This window comes from Neophocaena asiaeorientalis, unplaced genomic scaffold (assembly GCF_003031525.2).
Source record: "Neophocaena asiaeorientalis asiaeorientalis breed wild unplaced genomic scaffold, Neophocaena_asiaeorientalis_V1.1 scaffold267, whole genome shotgun sequence".
Classification (NCBI taxonomy): domain Eukaryota; kingdom Metazoa; phylum Chordata; class Mammalia; order Artiodactyla; family Phocoenidae; genus Neophocaena; species Neophocaena asiaeorientalis.
In genome coordinates, this window is record NW_020173204.1 from 4,892,754 (window position 1) to 4,908,801 (window position 16,048).

The following is a 16,048-nucleotide window of genomic DNA, read 5'->3' on the forward strand; positions in this document are numbered from 1 at the left end:
ACTCACAGATTTGATAGCTAGCCCTAATGTTAACTTCAGAATCAATCAAGAATCTATTGTGCGGGTTTCCCTGGTGGCGCAGTGGTTGAGAGTCCGCCTGCCGATGCAGGGGAAGTGACACATGATTTGATCTTAAAAGTCTAGTAAATAAGATAGCCACTGAGTAAATATCAGACATGATTTTTAAAACTGCTTATAGATTTTCCAACCAAAATCAGATGTCTGATAGTTATGTGATTAACTATATAATGTAGCTAGAGTTTGTAGTAGAGTCATGTTCTAGCCTTTTAAAAATTTTATCTAGAAACAGTTGAAAACAATGGTATCGTTTGATTCAAAAGAATATTACTATTCTCGTCTGATATTTATGTCATTTTGTTGTATTTAAATTGAATGGCAAAAAGAAGATTATTACTGTTATTACTATTAGTTTATATGACTTCTAGATTAGTAGAAAATGTTTTTTACAAACAAGATACATTATATTATCTCCTTAAGCATAATAAGGGCTGTTTCATAATTTAATAAATAAGGATTTACCATCCACTGTTACAATGAACATATATTTATGTTACTCTAAGTACATGCAAAACACTGTGAATTCTATAAAATAAATCAGAAATCCTTCACTGAGGAACCTCACATTTTAGTAGAGGACAAAGTATATTTGCAACGATAATAAATGTTGGAGAGTCTCCACATACTGATACAATTGTGTGGGTGTTTAGAAAGAGGACCACTTATTTCTAGTTGAAAAAGTCAAAATATTATTTCTGGAGGGTGGCATTTGGTCTGGGCCTCAACAGACAGTCAGGAGCCATAGACATATCTGAGCAGTGAAAGGAGAGTGACAAATGGCAAATCTAACTGGGGATTCCTGGGGAGTAAAAGTCACGATGGGTGCTCTGCCCTCCTCTGGTCCTTCCTGTGAAGAAAAGTGAAAAGGAAAGCTCCTAGTGCATCTTCAGAGGAGTCCGAAATGTCATCAGGTTGTTTTTATTTGCTTTACGTTATAGAAGAAACTTTGGGCGCCATATCATTAACAGATATATTAGGGTACAGGTTAAATTACAAAAGGAACTCCAAGACACCGTGACTTAAATAATAGAGGGTGCATTCCTCTTTCATGTGACACTGTAGCTGGTTTAGGCTGGCAGAGTGCCTCTTCTCTGCTGGGTCATTCAGGGAGCTGAGATCCCCCATCCTGTTGCTCTCGAAGCCCAGGAGGGTGTTGTTTTTCATCCCCGTAGTCTGAGCAGAGTCACTGCTATGTTCATCTTCCAGCCAGTGGCAAGAGTGGAAAAGCTAAGGTCCAGGAGATGACGGCTCACGTTCCATTAGCCTGAATGTAAATACATGGCCATACTACCCCAGGAGACTCTGGAACATTATTTTCTGGCTAGATAGCCAGGTCTCCAAGAGAAAGGGAAAATCGATTTGCGGGAAGTGGAGGGGAAAGGAGTAGTCTGCCACAAGAGATTTTTGGTGCTTTGTTTTGATAATTTCTCAGGATTTGTAGAAAATTTACTATTAATAGATTTTATACCTTTATAGTTTAATATGATCTAAACCTTATAAGATTTAGAATATAGAAAACCACATACGATAATTACATGGTGCATTTTTAAGAGGCTTCTAGTATAACTTGTACATGTGGCAAATCCAACTCCCAAAATTAAGTTGTAAGACTGGAGATATTCAGGCACCAAAGTAAAAATGTGACTCATGCTCTGTTTATGTGTTCAACAAGATAAAATCTGTCATCCTCATAGTATTTATCTGACTGTTCCTCGACAGCAGTTTTCAGTATGCAAAATGGGCATTTCTGAAGAGAGTATAAAGATTGTAAAATCTTGTCCCAGCTTATGAGTTGTAGACGACCCAGACAAAAGCACGAATTCTATATACATTATGATTATTTAAATTACTTCTGTCCAAATGATCTATGTCAGAATCACAGCTTAAGAGTCTGCTGAGTCTTTACTCAGAAGATATCCATTTTGTGATAGCGGCAAAAAAGAACCCCACACGAGATACGTTCAAAATATCAGGACAGAGAATACTTTTAAAGTTCTGTACTATTTTATGAAATAGATAAAGAAAGCTATTTTAAGGATTCCCTGCTACATTTTAGTTTTAATGACGATTCCTTTTAATGTGCGAGTAAACATTTTAAATAAATGAGTATGTTTTACAAAGTTCAATACAATAAGTATCTATGGAATGCCTATTCAAATGCAAGATACTTTTCTAAGGGTAGCTGATTAAAGGGAACTATCTGCTCATTTTCTTTACTGGGCCTATGTATATAAAATAAAATAAAGTAAAACTACTGCAGTCGCTGTGCTGTGCATCGACAAAGTAAAGAGACAAATGCACATTATTATGAATAAACTTTACAGGGAAAACGATTGCTCCAATGGTCTTACCTCCCTGGGCACCGGAGTGAGTTCGATAACTTAAGGGAGCATGTAAGATTAATGGCATATGGCCAGACTGTATATTATTTATATATCAATCTCTAACTCACATAAAAACCTCAAAGGCAGAAGGAATCTAAAATTACATGGGAAAGGAAAAAGAATGTGAATCCAAGAAAAAAAGACTCTCTGCATATATTTTACTTGTCACACACAAAATTAGTTGTCAGGTTTCCCCAATGAGTCTTCCAATCTGCTTTAATTATAATCTGAGGATGGAGACCCAACAGCAGTGTCAACTGAGAATTGATTGCATGGGGGGTAGGGAGTGGGGACCGAAGAATAGATGAGGTGTTCGGTGAGAGAGAAGCCCACCAACCGACCTTGGCAAGGAATGACGGTAGAACTTCGAAGTGACCCCAGCGGGAAGAGCACGGCAAAAGAGGATTCTGAAGCCATTTCGCGCAAGGACCGTGTCACCCTTCTTCTACATCTAGAAGCACCTCTCTATTCACTTAATTCAGATTATTTTGATTTTATTTCCTGTGACAGTTTCTTAATTTGCAGAAGTGTGGGGTGCCTTCATTTTTTCCCTAAGATCCCAAACAAAAAAGATTTAAAAAAATAAAAGCATAATGGTTCTTAAAGGGCGAAGCCGCCATTATTTTGAAAATCCACTTACCGAGAATACCCCATTCATAAACCAGGTAGACTGTACTTAGTACACGTGTTATATCTACACGGTTATCAACTATAGTTCTGGTAAAAAGAGGTTTCCGTTTGAGATTGGTGTAACATTTGTATTTGCACTGTTGATATGTTAGTTAGTTCCAATTAATAGAAAATTGGGTAGCAAACCAAGGAAAGGGGCGAAATAACAGCATGAGTCTCTGACTCAGTGAGACAGAAGCGTGTGTTTTGAGGTGAAGGTGAGGTGGAGATAGAGTAAGGAGATAGTGGAGTGATGAACTGGCTCAGAAGTAAAACAGGACACAGGGAGCACCGTAAGAACCACCAAATTACATTTCCAACCGTTTGCAGACTATTGTTTAGACATCAGTTTATTTCCAGGAGATAATTTTTGTATACTAGAAGAATTAAAAAGTCAGCAAAGACCTATCATTGCTTTATCCATTATTTAGCGAGGAGGAAATGAAGGAGGACGATGGACACGGAACTCTGACTGTTCTGAGAGTTCTCTGAAGTGTTGTGGTTTTATACGGCCTCAAAATGCAGATGAAGGCTGGGACTTGCGCTTTCAACCTCGGGCCTCTGGAATCAAAATCAGTATCTAAGCGGTTTCTTCAAGTTACTACCATGGAGCGACAGTGGAACGTTGTTTTTCTTCGGCTGCTGAGGGTAGATAAATAGGTGAAGGTTGATAAATGTAAACAGATGTCAAGGTATAACTAAGTCCAATCTTCTGAAGCCTGTGTCTGTTAAAATGCTACCTCAAAAAGAAGTTATTTTCCAAAACTTCTGTAATCAGTTTAGGCTGTATCTTTGAAACAGAAAGTCTCCATATCTTTATCACCCCAGCTCTTGCTTATCTCTGTGGACTAGTATTTTTCTGTGATCATTTTCTCAAGAAAAGGGTGACTGAACTCACTGAGGCTCAGGAAAAGTGGCTAAGTCGTGCATTCTTTTATGCTGTCCTGTTTTAGCTTTTGATAAAACCCGAGCGCTTTGAGGTCTGTGGGTCAAGCATCAGTGCTGTTCCCAGACAGCCATTTCCTCCTGCGGGCGTCCCTTGGCATTTTGAGGTGTGGTTACCAGCTGCAGATTTTGGTGTGTGGAAGGCAGAAAGAGACTGAGTCTGCGAATCTTATGGGTGGGGAGACGGGAGGCTCCAGAACTGAGATCAAAGCAACCGTATCTTACTGTTTCTGTCACTTAGAGTTCCTGAGATAGTTGTGTTGTTGAGTATTTGCTTCCCACTGTTTGTTTCTCAGAACCTTTTGGATTGAACTGGAATAATTATTCAAGACTCCTTACCGTGAAATTATGCATTTAAAAATGCAAAACTATTAAATACTGAATGCCCAGAAACCATTCAGAATTGCTTTTTCAGTCATCATATGTGGCGAATCAGACTTCAACACAGTGTTTTTGGAAAGTGAAAAATCACTGGATTGATAATACTATTAGGGTGCATGGTACATAAAATAGACCAATGTAGAGACTAATGGATAAATGTACTGAGGCATTAGGTAACCATTATTTCATATATATATATATATATAAATGGAAGCTTCATGAAGGCAGCGTCCTCATCTGTTTTGCTCATCGTTTTGTCCCCAGAATACAGCATAGTGCTTGGCACTTATCTGGGGACTCAATAACAATGTACTGAATAAACACAAGTGTGAAAGAATCCATCACGTCTCATTTATACCCCACGTAACCACATAGGTACATGTCTTAGTACTGACAGTGGAAGAAGTTGAAGACTTTTACTTGGCATTAAACGTATTCATGCAAATACACAGACATATGTATGCGTTTGTATTCAATTACAGACTTCTTGTTTCGGTGATTTTGCCTGAAGCAGACCAATTTTCAAAGTGATTCGTATTTTATGTGAAAGTATAACTGGTTAAATGTGATCCTAAGTCTCAAGAGTTTTTAGATGACTGAAAAAAAGTCCATTATTTTTCTCCTTTGTTTAGAGTTATTGAGAACATGCGAATAGGAGACGTAAGTCTTGATTATTGGTAGAGAATAGACATGGACTAGAGAGTAACCAAAAACTCTCTTAAAAATATCCTGTGTATAGTTTCTACAGGAATTTTAAGGAAATGGCCTGATAAAAGTGAAGCTCTCCAAATGTCATGACATTTACAAGATTATTTGGAAATACTGAATATTTGTTAAGTATTAAAACGTTCTCCATTCTCAATCTTCTTTGAAAGAAAATCAGTTGACTTAATAAAGGTGCAGTTAACACGTTTGGGTAACATATGCTAATATGCCCACATATAGAATCTACGTGAAAATACAAAAAGCAGGGTAAACGAGAAAACATTGTTTAAAAATAAGAAATATGCATTTCCCCTACTGTTTTCACCACAATACTTTACCTCTAAAGTGTTTGAATAGTTTTACTAACTGCCAAACTTTTTATTATGATCTTTAATTCAAAAATTACATTAGAACAGGTTCTCGATGAAGTACATTAATTTTTGCCCCTCCGCCCAATTATTGTTAAACTTGAAGAAGAGTTACAAGAAAAAAATTTGGTAACTGAGACATTCAGCACAAGTAGATAGTACTTGACATCATTTATATAACCTAATGCCCATAAAACTTGAGGACTGTTCTCTCCCAAACAATTCAAATGTCAAGAAAGTAGCTACAAACTAATCACTTTTCCTCAGTCAGTATTGGGAAAAGTGGGTTTTTTTCAAAAAAAAAAAAAATTGTGTACTACTTAACATACAGACACATAAATAAAACTGGGGAAATTGAAAAAAAAAATGAAACTTACTACAATCCTGACATCAATACTGGACTAAATCTTCATTTATTTATTATTGTCTTATAAATATGTTAAAGTGGAAAACCTCTAGGTTCAGGTACAATAAAATATTTCAGCATTAAACTGAATAATAAAATGCCAAAGGTAAAAGAATGATAACCCACCCAGCTTAGGGGAAAAAATCTATCTAAATAAGTAGACTTTGCAGAATATTCTGTCTTGTTCCCCAAACCTACACATTCTGAGACACTAGACTTGGTTTGTCTTTCTTTGGCATTACTAGATTGAATTAGTAAAGTTTTCTGTATTAAATCTCATTAACAGAAACATGAAAATCTCTAATCATTTCACAATTGCGAATCTCAATTATAAAATAGATTCAAAGTTGGTGTTTTCATCATTTCAAGGCTACTGGAAGTCCCAGGTTATACTGCTAATGATACCTGTGTATTTGAACCCAATGTTCCATTTTAATGTCTCTCTTTTTTCTCACAATATATTTAAAAAAGGAATTTTTATTCCTTCTAATATAATTTCTCAAAAAGAATAGAGGAGGTCAGACAGTAAATCCTACTCTTTCACACTTAATCACTAGTAATAAGACAACACAAAACTGGGTCATTTTATCTACAGCTTCATTATAGTTTGCCTTTGGATACAAGTCCCATGAGTATAGAAAATGTGGCAAATTAATATATGCTAGTTTGACTGATTTCACTGAAGGAATTAGCTAAATGTTGAAAAGAATTTACCGGTCCATCTGGTAAAAACTATTCTAAGAGTAAGTACATTCTAAGTCTTTGTTTTCTGAGCCACATAGCTTCATGTGAGTATATACACTCAAATACCATTTAAGAAACAATAATACCAATCCCAACTATGCTACCCTTAAATAGTGAATAAATTAAAATTTAAATTGAAACAGATTGAGCCTCTGAGATGTCACTACAAGTGCTCACTTTTTTTTTTATCAGCCCCCAGTTCATCAAATTGATAAACGTCAGTGACCCCTGCCAGATTGCCAGGAACTAGGGGAGGCTTACCAAAACCTTAGGAGAAGAAACAAGGTCATAGACTTTCTTGCCCTACAGCTGTCATCATGGAAGCATGTAGCTAGTAACAGAGAATCACTTTCTGAGGAGATGAGAGTCTTGGGTTAAGGCGCGGGTCTGGTAGCATCATGAACAGAATCTTTGAGGAATGATGCAAGTTCCTACAGTACAGGCAGGGCAGAAGATGAACCCAGGTCTCCCGCCAGTTGCCATTCTCCAAACACAGACCAGGGTTTCTCCCTTGGGATGCCATGGCAACACTGCAATCAATTTCAGAGCAAATCACAAAGGGTATAATATATCGGATACATTGTTCCAGCTGTAATTCCAGCTGGCCTTCTACTTTAGCTGACTCAAAAGGTCTCATTAAGTTGAGAAAATGTTGTGTAAAATAACAAGGAAATTTTCATTCAGGAAAAGACTTAACTTTTACTCCAAATCCTAAAGTTAGGTTCTTTTGCAGCTGCAAATTAAGCAGTGAGAAAATTCGTATATTTGACTAAAAGCCCCCAAATTTACTGCCTGCTCTGAAGCCTATTCCTTCTGTCACGTTCTTAATTGAGAAACATGGCCCATAGGAACCGACAGGGAATGTATAGCAATGGCCCTGGTCGCTGTCACTGGAGCAGCCTTCAGATTCCCAGACTTCTTCAGGAAAAAAAAAAAAAAAAGGCTGGCAACCCATGGAAATGTACACCATGATGTTTCCCTCCTTTGAAGACAGCTGCACTAAACATCTGATCATTTCACCATGTTCTGCCCTCAGTCTATCATAAACATAATTTAAACACGGGAAAACAAAGAGACTCCTGTGGCAAACACATTTCACACAATCATAAAACATAAAACCGTATGTATGAATATTACCATTTAGACATCCTTGAGTATAGGATGCTCAGGAGGTCACTGGACGTCGTAATATACCCTGGCTTAAATGCAAATAAAAAGACGCACTGAAGGACACAGAATAGGTATTCAAAGGCAGGATGTTTGTATTACATACATTTATCAGGTACACGCGATTGGTGTAACCGGCACAGTTACCAAATTGTATCTGGGGAGTACTACTGAATGCATTGTGCAGTAACCATTATATGAGGCAGAATATCTGGGAAAACGTGAGGGAAAGAGTGGAGAAAGGACTGTAAAATATCTCCATGGACATTAACATAAAGGATGGGTTACAACCTTCCGACTTTATTCTTCTGACGAAGTGTCTATGCAGGAATGTTTTCATGGTACACTGTCATTTAGAAACATACTGCACAAACCACATGCCTGTAAAATCTATAGTTTCTTTTGTCAGCTTTGCCGCTGTTACTCAGCGCATGTCAAGTATGCTACTTGGGGGGTAAATTTATAGGCTATACAGTAACTGGATTTCCTAGACACCTTCCCTTAGAACAACGAAATACAGCAACGAGGACCCTGGAACGGAGCTCGTCTTGCTCTCCGAAGCAACTGTCCATGCTGCTAGTCCTGCTGTCAGAAACACCCTTGTAATCACCACACTGTTTATTTTGTGCTCACTGCGCTTGGGTTTATATGTCCCCCTTGCCTGTAACTTTTCCGAAAAGAGAAATTTTGCATTGCTACTGTTTTCAGTGCTGATTTTTCTGAAAGCTTAGGTTTGGTCCTTTATTCATTATTTCTACAACTTATTGCAGTGTTCCTCTTGTTCAGTATTTTTTCTTCCTTTTGTTTTCATTATTTGCTTTTTCCTTGACATTGGCAGACGCGTTTGTTTGTTCTCCTAAGCATGCATCCCGACCCCCCCTTAATTATGGAGGGGGAGGGGTTAATAGCTATTAGTAGATATATTTCCCTTCTAGAATCTGAACTGGCTTTTAAAATTTGTTTCCCTCCCTTAATTTATAAATATTTTAATCAATAATGTATCTGTTATTTCCCAAGTGAGCCCTAAGGAGTGTGTTTGATGGCCTCACACAAGCCACTCCAGTAGAACAGCCTCTCAAGCAGCTGACACCAATGAGCCTAGCTAAGTTTTTACCTCTCTCGAGTCCCTATGTTTTTAGGTTAGCCAGCAACAGCAGTCACTCCATGGCTGAACCAATGAAACTGACGTGTTGTGCAAGTTCCCTCACTCCCTTTTGCTGAACTTGCATTGTGTTGCCCATTGCATATTCAGTCAGAAGCTAGCCTGGAACAAAAAGTCAGCCATCAGAGGAAAATACTGTCTGTCCTCAACGCTGTAATTGCACTTGATCAGCATCAGCTCTGCATCAATAATTAGACGAGGGTCCAGTAATTATGTTGGCCGTGAAACAACGTAGTCAAAACTTCAGTTATTTACAGGAGGTGATGGTCCAAGGACTGAAGCCGGTGTTGGAGATTGACGCTCCCCACTTACTTATAACATCACAGATGATTGAAAACAGGTGCCCTTTGTATGGTTTGCAATATTCTTTTCCAGTTGTGGCCTCACAGACTAACTAAAGAACTATACTTGCTTTCCTAGATGACATACTTGCTTTTAAAAATCTAATTAAAACTTTCTTTTTGGTCCTTAGGTAGAAAGATGGCTCTGCTGAGATAAGCTCTTAATTAATGCACTGAGAGCTTACGAGTCCCACCTCTCAACAGGAATGATTGACGTCCAAGGATACATAAATTACACTAATTGAGCCCTGCCTCTACACAGGCTTCCTACAGCCAACTCATCAGAGAAGCTAGGTGAGTAGACCAGCATAAAAAGTTATTGAAATATGTTCTTTGCTTTCCCAAGGAGTGAAAGAGAAACTTTCCAGACTGTTGCACATTTATTATCACAGAAGTCGGGTCTTTTCTTCAGTTTTAAGATGTAGGGTTTGTATTATTGTTGTTTTCTTTAATTAAAAAAGTAGCATTTTAACATAGCCATTGAAATTTAAATAACCAGCTTCTCTTCGCAATTTTCAAGCCGCGAAACTTACAAGCCAATTATAGTATGCAAAAATCACTTGGCATCATTTGTTGGTATTAAACTGTGTTGCATAGCAACCAGCACATATGCTATGGAGGGGTTGTTTGAAATCGAATCCAATCCTAGTCCTTGAGTTTAGTTTTCCGAAACGTACCTAACTGTAAACACACCTAAAGACCGTACTGAGATATTTCTTTTATGTTTATTTCATTCTGAAGGAAATTTAGAGGTATTCTGAGACTCTCACTTTCACAAAATCTAAAAACCATTTGATATAATCTAGGTGGTTTAACGGTCTAAAACCAAGCACAGGGCTATTTGCTAAAATTGAAGATGATTGTACCATATTAGATGTCTTCATTTATATCTGAAAGTTTTATTCACAGATTTTTAACTCTTCGAAAAATTATGGAAAAACACAGTGTTTCAACTTTTGTCAAGGATATATGAATAATACGGGATATTAAGTTATTTACTTAAAATATATCATTAACATATATGTATTATTCAGACAAAATACAAATAGAGCTTGAGTTTTACTTTGTAAAATTTTAAGAGGTGAGAGTAAAGGGATGAAGACCACAAAGAAAACTAGATTGAGAAATGTTTAAGCCTAATGGTTATACGTCAAAAGGAATAGAAGTGGAAAAGCAAACAGTGAGAACAAAAGGAAAAAAAAATCCAAACAATAGAACCACTGCAGTAAGTTTTAGAAGTAATAAGTAAAATACAGAGCCCAGACATTCCAAAAAATCAGTACTGGCTGAAATAGAGAAGAAAGTGATAGAAGGAAACAGGGTTAGATTCAGAAGTATTTAGGGAACTACCATGTCCTAGCAGCAAAAATCAAAAAGAACTCTTTTAGGACTTTGGATTCCTGAAAATTCAGGAGAACGTGTTGCTCTCACACTTCTTCTCTTTCCACTGCAGTGCACTTTGCTGGGCCTGCTGTTTCAAATTGTGAAAAATATGACACTCCACTTAAAAAGAAAATCATAAGATGGCTACATTTCTATCAAAATGGCTTTATTATCATCTGTGAGAAAACCTGAAGTGGAGAAAAATTGAGGGAGATCAGAAAATCTTGAGCTGATGATCTCGTAAAAAATAGAAAATGCTTTCAGCATCAAGACTGTCTCGCTAGGACTGAAATGGAATAAAAATGGAACAGCTTCTTTACTTAGATCCTTTTATTATTGGGTGGCCAGCAGGACCCAAATGCAGTGTATCAAGGCCATGGAAATATGAGTAATAGAGCATTAGCTATTAAAAAAAATATTTAGGTGGAAGGAGCAGGAAACATGGCCCTCAAAAATCCTAAGTGTTTATTTTGATTTTCTGTTATTATGTGTTCAGACCACACTCCTTCATCACCTGTTATGTACTGAGCCAGGTTTGGTAGTTGAAGTGGCTTTGTATGAAATTATGCATGGAATGACCTAAATCTCTTCATACCTCTTGAGAGTTTATATCTTTAATAATGATGAAAAGGCAGTATCACTGTGTGCCTTCATTAGTCTGTTAGCCATAGAAATATTTATTAGTAGAAAGAGTAACCATATGTTCATAAATTGGCAGAAAATTCTACTTGAATCCACATATTTTTAATGCAGTTAACAAACACTCAACATTCTTTCATCGTACTATGTGGAACGTACCTTTGGATTCAGATTGCTCAGAGGTACCTGGTATCAGCTTTTGTCTTCATATATGTTGGATAATCAAAGTGCTGGTGCCTGACAGAAAGCCATAAGTTATTATGAGATGGAGCCCAGTCAGCACCGACATGTCCGGGGCCACGCTGCCTGGAATGGAGCCGTTAACATAATAGCCTATCACTCAAGCTAATCAAATCAGTTCTTACTCTGTTCTGTTTCTGAACATGGACCATCACATCCAAGATTCCAATTCCTACATCTCATCACAAGCATACTGTTACTAGCCAGTACGTGAATGAACATAGCAAAAGACACGCTGGTCACCCTCTACCATTGCAGTGTCCAGAAATCCTCGGTAAATGTTTCTCTGGTCTTTGAAACAGATCACTTATATACTTACTGCTTCAGTCACTTGCTTCAATCACCTGAAAGGTTTCTTATACTATGTCTTCATTTGGAATTTATATAACTCTTTAGATGCGGGACTATTCAGTTAGCTGGGCAATTCATTATTCTACTGTTTGATCTCTGGGTTAATTTCTTGCTTGTAACTTTAATAACAATTTTAAAGATCTTAAAGATTTATTAATAAAATTTGTTACATTTTTTTTTTAAAAAAAACAGGAGCATGTTGAAAAAACCAACAAATATCCTATAACATCCTGTAATATCCATGCTAATATCATTTTTGTTAAAATTTTAAATAACAAAAACTAATGATGTACATGATTAGGGACAAAGTACATTTAAAAAATTATTTCCCCTCAAATAATTACTAGTTATAATTTTTCTTCCACAGAAAGTCATTTCCCTTTAAATATCTACCTATCATTTATGCATTCACTCAACAAATAGTTATTCAGAGTTTCTTACACATCAAGCACTATTTTTGGTGCTGGGTGTAACAGGAAGCAGAACAAATTTTTAAAAATTCTGGCCTTCATGGGGCTTACATTCTTGTGGGGAGAAACAGACTATAAACAGAATAGATAAGACTGTGTGTATGTGTGTGTGTGTGTGTGTGTGTGTGTGTGTGTGTGTGTGTGAGAGACAGAGAGAGAGAGAGAGAGAAGTAATAGTATGGAAAAAGTAAAACAAGGAAGGATGACTTGAAGGTCTTATTGAGAAAGTGATAGTTAAGCAAAGACTTGAAGGAGGAGAGAAGGAACCCAGTGGATAGTTGGGAAAGAGCTCCAGGCAGGAGAAATAGCCCATGCAAAGGCTTTGAGGAAAGCTCTCCCTGGTGGAGGAAAGTAGTGCAAAGGAACTAGGAGAGCTGGGACGGGCAGGAGAGCGGAAGAGCATCGGAGAGTCACAGAGCTGGAGATACTAACAGGTTTTAGCTTCTAATCCATGTAACGTGGGAAGCTTTTAAAAGATTTTGTATTTTCGGGATGTGGAATATTGGATGGTTTTGAACAGAGAGATAAGGTGATCCTGATGTATGTTTTAAAAGGACATCCCCGGTTGCTATGTTGATACTAGACTAAGTAGGAGAAAGGACAGAAACAGGGACAGTAGTTAGAAGACTGTTGTAATCATCCAGGCAAGAGATGACAGTGGCTGGAGCCAGGAAGGTAGAGGAAGCAGTGGCAGTGTGTGGTTTTCCATTCCAAGTATATTCTGAAGCTGGTACTGACAGAATTTGTGATGGATTGGGTCTGAGATGTGAGGTCAACTACAGCAACAGTCTGTGGTTTAGGTCTTGGTTAGAGATAGGAATTCTCAGCATATAGATGGTATTTAAAGCCACGTAACGGGGTGAAATCACTAGAGGAGCCATTGTGGGTAGAGAAGAAAAGAGGACCCAGGGCTTAGACACAAGCACCCCAATGTCGAGAAGTCAGGATTCTGAGGCTTTTACCTAATGAAGAGAGGGGAGACCGGAAAAGGGTGGTTTCCTGGAAACCATGTGGAAGCCATTTGCAAACGTTGTACTTATATCGAGGAACCTGAAGACTGGATTGGATTCGCAATGTTAGGTCAGTTGTGGTGTGGTGGGAGAGAAAATCTACTTGACATTGGCTCAAGAGAACGAGAAGAGAAAAATTAGCAGTAATCTGTACAGATCACTCTTCGAAGGAATCTTGCTATAAATAGAGAAAAAAATTAGATGGTATCTATAGTTAGAAGTGGGGAGAAAGTTTTGTTTCCTTTGAGATAATAACAATATGTTTTATATTTGGTAAGGGCAATTCAATCGAATGGGGGGGGGAATTGCTGATGCAAGATCCACTGGGGTTCTTTGTATGTAGGTGAGAGAGCAACAGGCTTCAGGCAAGTGTGGAGGGAGATCCAGCGAAGACAAGTTGGCATCAACAAGTGCAAACACAGAAAGGTGGGCAGATGAGGAGAGACCTTATGGAAGATCTCTTCTAGCTTCTCCGCTTGTTTTAATGCAATAGAAGCAAGGGCATCAGCTGACACTGAGGATGGTGGAAGTTTGAAGGTGGAGGAGAGCGTATAAAATCGTGATGGAAGGGAACGTGAGTAGACTGAGAAAATAACCTGAGAAACCAGAAGCACGAAGGTGCCGTGGAGGTTAGTGGTCAGGAATTTAGGATAAGACCAGTGTGTAAGGTTGCGTGACTTCCATTCACCATATTCACTCACCATACTCAGTTGTGCAGGTGCAGGTACAGAGCAGGCAGAGTCGGTGGCACAGTGGTTGGAGTTTTGCCAAGGGAATATCAAGGAGCTCAAGCTGGGTGAATGAGTTGACGGTGTACGCAAAGGGACGATTACAGCATAAGGTTGTGGAATTTAAACTGGGTACGAAATGAGGGGGTGAGAGGCAGAGGAATGGCGTTAGGATCAAAAGATTGTAAGCACCGTTGCAGAAGGAGTTCCAGGCCTTTAGGGAACGAACTGGAATGAGGAGGGGGTCGGTGCTAAAGAATGGAGTGCTTAAAATTGAGATTATGGGGAGATTTCAGTCATTTGTGATGGAAAAAAGTCAATATTGTGACCATGTAAAAGAGGTTAAAAAGAGTACAAGAACTTTGGAGCTCAGGTCTAAGAGGCTAGGTTTGCTGTTGCAAGGATCAATGTGGATATCCAAACCACCTGGAATTTGACAGGAGTAATGTTAGAAAGAGTGAGAATGAACTCGGGTAAAAAATTTCCAAGGAATGCAGAAGAGGGCCTGGGGGAGATTGGTAAGGAGTAGCTTTAAAGTGTGATATAACCTAGTGACGTGCTATTCCAAGATGGGGTATCTGAGCGGGGGAGTGAACAGCGGTCTGTAAGCAAGAATAAGGAAGGACAGGGATGTTGTACTATTTGACTGTTAATTCCCTACGTACGGCTATTTATCTACTTACCTTGTTCTACTTATTTATACCTATGCCTCTACTTATTTAGATGCCACTAAGTAAGAGCAGGGGTGGGTCTGGGTGGCTTCTCATCCTCAAGGCCGAGGGAGGGAACGGTCCAGAGAAGTACTCACAGGCTCATGGGTCTCTGATGTGCTCATCACTGCCTGGACAGTCCCGGGCACTAAGCTCACTGCCCAGCCCCTGTGCTACCAGGGTAGAGAAAAGCGCATAGAGAAGGGAGGACATGGTGGGGGACTGCCAGGTGGAGCTGAGGTCAAGCCATCCCTACTCAAAGCCCAAGGGGTTTAGAAGATGGAGGCCACATAAGCCTTTCCCTGCACACTGACGTCTTTGCCCCCCTCTTCACTCTCCTATCTATCTCCTTTGACCTAGGAGATAGATAGGATGACGATTGGCTACTATTTTTTTACTTATACAAAAGAAAGATATATACCCATTGTCTTGCACATTGCTTTTTCCCCCTTAATTTTGATATATATTGGCTCACAGATATCTGCCTCATTCTTTTTAACAGCTGCTCCCTCGCGAACGTGCCAATATTCAGTCAGAACGTTTCTCCGTTGATACACTCTTTAGTTATTTCCAATGTTTCACTATTAGCAACAATGCTGTAACATATGTCTGTATATATTTATATTTGAGATATCTTCGCTGCTCTATTCACAAAGTAAATTAGCATTAGTGGGTCAAAGGGCATGAGAATTTATTTAAAATTTGCATATATTGTATAGGGTTGGCCAAAAAGTTCGTTCAGGTTTTTCTATAACATCTTACGGGAGATATATATATCTCTTAATCGCCTTCTAGCAAGATTAGACACATTTTAGTTCTGTCAACAGTGGATGAGAGGAGCTACTTTCCTTACCGTCCTCATCTTCACCAGCATCAGTTATCATATTTCTTTGTATTTGCCTTTGGACTAAAAACGATTCTATTTTCATGTGTTTCTTGGGTGTTAGAAATTTTCTCTTCCTATATATGGTCTTTCCTAGTTTTTTTGTCCTTTATAAAATTAAACTTAATTTTGAGACCAATGTAGATTCACATGCAGTTATAAAAATAATACTGAGAGATCCCCTATACCTTTGCACAGTTCCCCCAAAGGTAACATCTTTCAAGGTTTGCAGTGCAAGATCACGACATTGATATAATATTGCATACATGAAACTTAGATAATGT